The sequence below is a fragment of the Mauremys reevesii genome, linkage group 1, assembly GCF_016161935.1.
Source record: "Mauremys reevesii isolate NIE-2019 linkage group 1, ASM1616193v1, whole genome shotgun sequence".
NCBI lineage: Eukaryota > Metazoa > Chordata > Testudines > Geoemydidae > Mauremys > Mauremys reevesii.
This window is the reverse complement of record NC_052623.1, coordinates 192,181,611-192,190,208: the sequence shown is the minus strand read 5'-3', so window position 1 is coordinate 192,190,208 and position 8,598 is coordinate 192,181,611. Positions and strand designations below refer to the sequence as shown.

The following is an 8,598-nucleotide window of genomic DNA, read 5'->3' as shown; positions in this document are numbered from 1 at the left end:
TTATGTCTTATTCATTTCCTTAATTACTAATTCACATTCCTTATTCCACCATGGTACATTTTTCCTATCTTTAAGTAGTGCTGGCAGACTATGAATAACTAGGCTGGCTACCTTTGTGATTCCCTTAGTAACATTTCTACAGAATTCCTCATTTATACATTGCTCATTCACATATTCCTCACTTTAGTTTCTAAAGAGTTTCCAATTTGCTATTTTAAGATTCCAAGTGGGGATATTATCATCATCTTTGGGATTTCCTTTTCCTTGATATGTAATTAATGTCAGGAAGTGGTCATTACCCATTCCCTCCTCTCTATAAATTTCCCAGCTGCATTTACTTGCTGTGGTGCTAGAAGCTATTCCCAGATCCAGGCATGAGAAGCTTCTGTCAGCTGTATTGAACCTGGTAGGTGCACCATCATTTAATATTACTAAATTATTTCTTCAAAGAATTGCTTTACACATTTTCCTCACTTCCCCACAATCTGTTTTGACCATTTAGATCACCATAGGTAACAAACTGACATCTGCAATTAATTCTTTCTGATCCATAGCCTCTAGTTTCCTGCATGTGTTATGAATATTATAAAGGCTTATAGATGCAGAATTGTTTTGTATAGGTATCTCAATAGCATTATACTTGACATTTTGCTTTTTAACCTCTACTTCAACATACTTCAGGTTCTCCTTAAACAAAGGTGCAGACACTCCCACCCTTTCCTTTTTCTCTATCATGTCTATATATTCTATAGCCTGGGATTTTATAGTATAGTTTTTCTATTAGCCAAGTCTCTTATATGCATATTATGTCAGGCTTTGTTTTCATATCAATAATATTTTTCTTTAATTCCTGCATGTGTGCTATTAGGCTATGAGCACTCCAGCTGAAAACAACAACCACCATTCTTTTAACCTTCAATATTTACTTCACTTAGGTAAGTATGAAGTCATTCCCCTGATAGCTACCCCATAGCTACTTTTGAGCAGCTTTAATAATTCTAATTTTCTGTTTTCTTTCCTGTTTGAGACATACAATTTATTCCTTCAATCATAAACTCAATGAATCTGTTTCTATAAGTAGTATGTCAGCTCCTTTTACCCCAGTGTCACTTGTTACTTCCTTCCTATTAATTTGTTGCCTGCTATTCCCTTTCCCAAACAACATTTTCTTTTTTCCTCTTAGGTCTCTCCTAGAACCTTCTGCACACTAGTAATTTTGTTTTTTTGTATTGCTCTAGCTTGCTTTGCCTCTGTACATCCTCCATTTGCTGAGCTGTGTTTTCTGCCACAGTTGCAACACTTTTATTCTGTCCCATCCTCACCATTATCCTATGAATTTTCACCACCACACTTACTACACCATATTTTCTCTCTGCAATTATTTGCTATGTGGCCAAATCTTTGGCACATGTAGCATCTCACCAGAGGAAGAATATAGGGCTTAGTCCAGAATATCTGTTACCTTAAGTTACTCTATCTGATAGCACCCTTTCCTTAAATGTGTTCAGTACAGCTGTAAAGAACTTGCTATTACCTCCTCTTCTGCTAATTAGCATCTTAGAGAGACAAGGTGGGTGAGGCAATATCTTTTACTGGCCCAATTTCTGTTGGTGAGAGAGAGACACTTTCAAGCTTAAACAGAGCTGCTCTTCACACCCTTTCCTTAAATGTGTTCAGTACAGCAAAGTAAAACTTGCTATTACCTCTCCTCTCTGCTAATAGCATCTTAGAGGTGGGAGCTTCTTCAAGAGCTCTGTGTAGCTTGAAAGCTTGTCTCTCTCACCAACATCTGTTGGTCCAATAAAAAATATTACCTCACCCACCTTATGTGTCTAATATCTTGTGGCTAAGATAGATACAACTACGCTGCAATTAGCCTCTTAAGGGTGATCACCTTTATTCTTTGCTTTATTTATATTTCTTAATTAGTTTTGCTTTATTTCCTTTTCTGACATTTCAACAGGGACACTATGTTCTACATCCCTTGTTGATTTGTGGGTAGCTGACAGTTTATTTTCACCTAGCACTTTTGTCTTAAGGAGCTTCCCTACTTGTTCCCTGTTTTCATACTCCATTAACAAGTCTCCATCAGGTAGCTTCTTAACTCTTATTACATTTCCAGCATTTTTTTGATCTGCCCTGCCATACTCTATGTTCTTACCTAGGGATATTACAGTTATGTAATTTTCCCCATTTCCCTGTCCTGCCTTTTTATCTGCTAGCATTCTTCTGGTTCCAGAGAAACTACCCATTTCTTTTACCTTGTTTGCCTCCAGTCTTCCTCAATACTTTCCCTATCCTTATTGTCTAGCCCTGTTTCAGTTTCATGTATTATCTCTTCCATCTCACTTGGCCTAGCCCATCAGCTGAAGCTTCAGCTAGACAGCAGCTGACTAAGCCTCATCTCAGTAGATACAACCCTCTCCCAACCCACAGCTACCCAGCACCACCTCTTTCTATGCCAGACTTCCTCTCTTTTTAGCAACACCCAGCTGGGCTTCATCTTTTATTAGGTATGTCCTACACTCCAGGTGCAATCAGATCTATGAATTGGCCTCTCAGGTCTACATTAACCCTTTCACCATAGGTGGTGAGAGTTAACAGGATAGACACCCTATCACAGTATTGTTGTAACCTTTTTCTTCCCCCCTTCTTTTGTTCATATTACCTGTAAAGTTAGATGGTAAATTACCTGCGATGGCATTTTTGGACTTTGTCTCATATTCTGTAAAAGGTGAGGCATGTTGTCTTCTTCTGGTCAAATTAGCTGGAATCACATAGTTTATAAGGTAGTTCACAGGGCTATTACTGTTGGTCACAGTTTAATAGTTATGAACACTGGCACAGTTATCACAAGTCTAGGCTTGGAAAAGGAACAAATGTGAGGGTAGATGACATTTATAAAACCACCTGGGGGGATAAATCTAACTGTTAGGTCATCCCAGTACCCAGTTTTCTGGCAGGATTAGATATTAGAAATTTGAGATAACGCATCAAAAGGAGAAGCCTTTATAAAGTCATAGAAAGAAATGGCTATACGGAACTTGAAGGGGTCAGCTAGTCCATTCCCTCACACTGAGGCAGGATCAAGTATATCTAGTCCAGGGGTCGGCAACCGGTGGCTCGCGGCTCGCCAGGGTAAGCACCCTGGCGGGCCGGCCCAGTTTGTTTATCTGCTGCGTCGGCAAGTTCGGCCGATCGCGGCTCCCACTGGCCGCGGTTCGCGGTCCCAGGCCAATGCGGGAGGCAGGAAGCGGCGCGAGCCGAGGGATGTTCTGGCCACAGCTTCCTGCCTCCCGCATTGGCCTGGGACCGCGAACCGCGGCCTGTGGGAGCCGTGATCGGCCGAACTTGCCGACGCGGCAGATAAACAAACCGGGCTGGCCCGCCAGGGTGCTTACCCTGGCGAGCCGCGAGCCACCGGTTGCCGACCCCTGATCTAGTCCATCCCTCCCTGATGTTTGTCTAATCTGTTCTTAAAAACCTCCAATGATGGAGATTCAACAGCCTCCCTAGGAGGTTTGTTCCAGTGCTTAACTGTTCTTGCAGTTAGAAAGTTTTCCTAATGTTTAACCTAAATGTCCTTTGCTGCAGATTCAGCCCATTATGACTTGTCCTCCCTTTAGAGGACATAGACAACAATTGACCACCATCCTCTTTATAACATCCCTTAACATATTGTTACCAGGTTCCCTCTCGCTCTTCTTTTCTCACAACTGAACACACCCAATATTTTTAACCTTTCCTGATAGGTCAGGTTTTCTAAACCTTTTGTAATTTTTGTTAGTCTCCTCTGGATTCTCTCCAATTTGTCCACATCTTTCCTAATGTGTGGTGCCATGAACTGGACACAGTACTCCAGGTGAGGCCTCACCCATGCTGAGCTGAGCAGAATAATTGCCTCCTGTGTCTTAGATGTGACACTTCTGTTAATGCACCTCAGAATTATATTAGCCTTTTTTTGGCATAAAATGTGCAGTCATCTGTTTGAACTATGCCAGTGGCAAAAATCCCTAATAGTTTCATTCACAAGTAAAAAATGAAGTTGGAAACTACTCAAAATATGTATCTATTTAGTACCATTAGTAGTGATATTCCTCAACTTCCTGGTCTTCATTCTTTTGCAATATACATTTTACAAAGCACTGCTCTCAGACACCAACAGGTTATCCACAAGGAAAAAAACCTACTCCATATTTTTTTTTATGTAGTATCTACAAAAATACACTAGCAGGTGTTTTCTAATTTCACCACATGGCAAGTATATTAGTGCAAGTTTTCAACCACTTTCTGTAGTTCAGAATAAACAAATACATCTATATCTGAAGCTGTCACAGCCAAGGATGACTCAGGGCCCTTTTTGTGACACAGTAAACTAAAGACCAACAGAAAACTGTTTTTAGTTAATTCAAACTAGTTCCTGGATATTGTTTGGATATAAGCATATAAAAAAAGCAAGCTATTCCATGCTGAGTTGTGTTTTAAATGTATTGCAAACAGACATCAGAAATATGGTAAACATCAAAAACAGGATGTACATTCAAGGGATGATACATTACAATGAAACCTTATTTATGCCCCTGTGTGTGTATTTATTTGATATGATCTTTTATTTTACAGCCACACACTTTCCACATTCAGCACCCAGGATGGACAGTGCTGAGTGATTGAATACCATTTAAGAGGTGAAGTGTGCAAAGGATCCCTCCCTCAGCTGTTGAAGAAGTTGAAAACATGTAGTCAGAAAGGCAGAGGACTATAGCAATAGAAAGGATGGCCTTGGGGTGCCAATTATTCAATTTTATCATAGTTTTTGAGGCAGAATGTGTCCATCTTAAAATCAAACATCTAGATTTTAATGAGAGCCTGTATAATGGTAGTATATTGTACAGAGCAAGCTCCCTGGTGAGGTTTTGAAATATGTACCCAAACATTCCTACCCCTAATTACTGAATGTTTGAGTCCTCTGAGCTGTATTTTTTCTCAACAATATGGATAATGGAGCTATACGGTTATACATAAAGTTATACTTAACATAAGAACATAAGAATGACCATACTGGGTCAGACCAAAGGTCTATCTAGCCCAGTAGCCTGACAGTGGCCAATGCCAGGTGCCCCAGAGGGAATGAACAGACCAGGTAATCATCAAGTGATCCATCCCCTATCGCCCATTCGCAGCTTCTGGCAAAAAGAGGCTAGGGACACCATCTCTGCCAATCCTGGCTAACAACCATTGATGGACCATGAATGTATCGAGTTGTTGTTTTTTTTAATACTGTTATAGTCTTGGCCTTCACAACATCCTCTGGCAAGGAGTTCCACAGGTTGACTGACTGTGCCTTGTGTGGAAAAAAAAATACTTCCTTATGTTTGTTTTAAACCTGCTGCCTATTAATTTCATTTGGTGGCCCTTAGTTTATGTGTTATAAGAAGGAGTAAATAACACTTCCTTATTTACTTTCTCCACACCAGTCAGGATTTTATAGACCTCTATCATATCCCCCCTTAGTCATCTCTTTTCAAGCTGAAAAGTCCCAGTCTTATTAATCTCTCCTCGAACGGCAGCCATTTCATACCCCTAATCATTTTTGTTGCCCTTTTCAGACCCTTTTCCAAATCCAATATATCCTTCTGGAGATGGGGCGACCACATCTGTCCGCAGTATTCAACATGTGGGCATACTGTGAATTTATATGGAGGCAATATGATATTTTCCGTCTTACTATCTATCCCTTTCTTAATGATTCGCAACATTACGATCACTTTTTTGGCTGCTGCTGCACATTGAGTGGATGTTTTCAGAGAACTATCCACAATGACTCCACGATCTCTTTCTTGAATGGTAACAGCTAATTCAAACACCATCATTTTATATGTATAGTTGGGATTGTGTTTTCCAATGTGCATTAATTTGCATTTTTCAACATTGGGCAACAAAATTGCAGATGAAATTCAGTCACCCAGTTTTGAGAGAGCCTTTTGCAGCTCTTCACAGTCTGCTTGGTGTCGCAACCCTAAACTCATGCTCAAACATGGCGTCTGTATGACCAATTGTCGGTCAAAAGGTCACATTGGTACCGCGTGCAACACCGTAGTGCGGTGTGCAACATTATAGCGCCGTGTGCCTATTCCCAAACCTTCTATCTGGTCAATTGTGGGTCAAGTTGGTGCCGTGTGCTACAATACCAGCGTGTTGTGTGCAAAAGAGTAGTGTGCCGGGTGCAGCTCCTGTTGACGTAGAGGGCTCCAGCTCAGAACCTGGAGTGCGAAGGAGCTAGGGACCAATTAGATGCTGACACGAGTAAGAGTCCTCGAATAAAACTGTATCTCGCACCAAAAACGGCGGGAGTGCCCGCATGTTTGCTGGAAGGCCTGATCACCCTTTCAGCCAGGGTCTCCTCCGGATTTTGCCGGCTCGTGTTGTGTCGTGTTAGGATTACTTGCCCTCAATTCGTCATGCACTCTGTGTCTGTACTGCTGGTCAGCTGCGCCTGGAGTGTGGTATATGCATTTTAATTTCTGTAAACACTTTGTTCGCTTAGCCTCTCTCTTTTTTTTTTTTCTCTTTTTTTCCTCCCTTATTTGGTGCAAAGTTGTGTATACAGTATATGAGAATCAAATTGTTGTATTGATTACTGTTGTGGTTGGTGTAGTTCACAACATTCGGTTAATGCGTGCACAGTTTACTCAGTTTGCGTGTCTATTTTGGATTTTAGTGAGCGGTTGATCAGAGATTGTTTGTTTGTTTAGTTCTTGTTGTTAGATGCAAATAGACTGTTTTCAAATTGTGTGTGGTTTATCTTGATAGTATTTCTAGTTGATAAATTACTTCCCCCCCTCCCCAGCCCAAGTTGTAACTTATCCCTTGTTAATAAACGGCCACGTGGTTTGAAATTTCAATCTGTCATGTTTTGATTTTCCTCTCTCAATTAAATACTTGCTCGAACCTGCGTTTGTCTCGGTCACCTGGGACTTAATTATCTTGTGTAGTTTTGTGTCATCTGGAAATTTTGCCACCTCATTCTTTACCCCTTTTCCCAGATCATGTATGAATATGTTGAATAGGACTGGGCCCTGTACAGACCCCTTGGGGACACCACTACTTAGTTTATCTTTTGATAATTTCAGAGAACAGTGCCTCCCATATTTGATTTATTCCACAAACATTATTTGCCTCTTAGTTCTAAGAAATCTTTTAAATTCAAGAGTGAAATATTAGGCAGCCATTTCTCTTTACATTGCTGGAAAGATGAAAAATTGCCAGGCTAATTTTCTTTGTCTGCTCTCAAAAATTCCAGTATGATGCACTACTACATGAAGGCAATCTAGCATCATATTTAGCTCCTAGATTAAGAAATGGAGCACTGATTGGTCCCTGGAGTAATTTAAACCCATGGATTAAATGTCAAGACTGAAAAATTGCACCTTAAATCATGTCATAGCCATCGTGTGGAGGCTTAAACCACAGTTTAGCCCTGCTTTCTTCAACACAGTGTTTAAGTCTGTGTAAATGCATTCCAACATCTGTGTCTGGGAGTTGATGTGTAAGTGATCTTTTAATCATGGGAGTCATATAGAAATGTAGCAACTTTAACAATACAAAATATGTTTCCAAAACACTAATTTTTAAAGGGAATTTTTAAATGTAAAGACCTCCTTTGCTTCCAAGTACAATGTTAAATACAATAAGTTTCCTTTTGTGAAACAGACCAGTAAGACAGAAATGCTATATACTGTAAAAGATAAGAACTAGATCTTTCCATGTCTCAGCTTTGCAGCAGTCTATTGGTGTAAAACAGTTCAAAACTCAGCAGATTTAACCTCCTCGGGATCCCCTTGCATAGGAAAATTCTGAAGGGTAAAGTCTGCTATAGAGGCTCCTTCTCCACACACACCCACTTCTGACTCCCAGTATAGGGACCATAGCCAGGGTGTCTCAGAGTTATATAAGAGTGAGAATAGGATCTCCCCAGACCCCCTTGGTCAAAGCCCTGGTACCGAGAAAATAAAAGGTAGGTAACTGCAGCCTTCACTCAGAGGACATCACTACTTTTATAACTTCACTAAGCAAACACATTTATTTTAGGTAGATGAGATAAGCTTGCTAAACAGCCAATGGATGTCTTAAAATCTTTACTTGCCCAAAAGCAGAAGGAACTCAAGTATTTCTAAATCCAATGATTACTCTATACATGTTTCCCATTGATAAAAGCTAAGATATCTAGTCAGGAAACACTGGCAATACACTACAGCACAAGTAGATACCCAAATTAATGCTCAGTGAACAGGTTGCAAACCATGTATTCACTTATAGTTGCCTGTTTGAATATTAAATGTTATAAATCCACAAATTAAAATATTTTTACTGACAATTCATGAGCAAAAAGGGCAGATTTTTTTCAAAATTTTACACAATGAATAATTCTACCATCTGTACTTTGTATTTTGAGTGCTAATGTATAACATATTAGAATGCGAAGATTTATGGTTTTGACAGGTTGAGAGAACAGGAAATGGGATTAAGAATTGCACATCAGGGTCAAGTGTCCACTCCTGCCTTGTTGATAGTGACCTAAACTAGCTACAACCTAATGGC

At 40.1% G+C, this 8,598-nt stretch overlaps 1 long non-coding RNA gene across 1 annotated transcript in view; it reads left to right on the top strand.

Annotated features, from left to right (window-relative positions):
• Positions 1–351: 351 nt before the first annotated feature.
• LOC120398474 overlaps positions 352–8,598 on the top strand; it is a 31,896-nt gene continuing 23,649 nt past the window's right edge. Inside the window, exons 1-2 of the long non-coding RNA XR_005594464.1 lie at positions 352–406; positions 869–935. This is a non-coding gene — a long non-coding RNA (uncharacterized LOC120398474). The remainder of the gene's footprint in view (positions 407–868; positions 936–8,598) is intronic.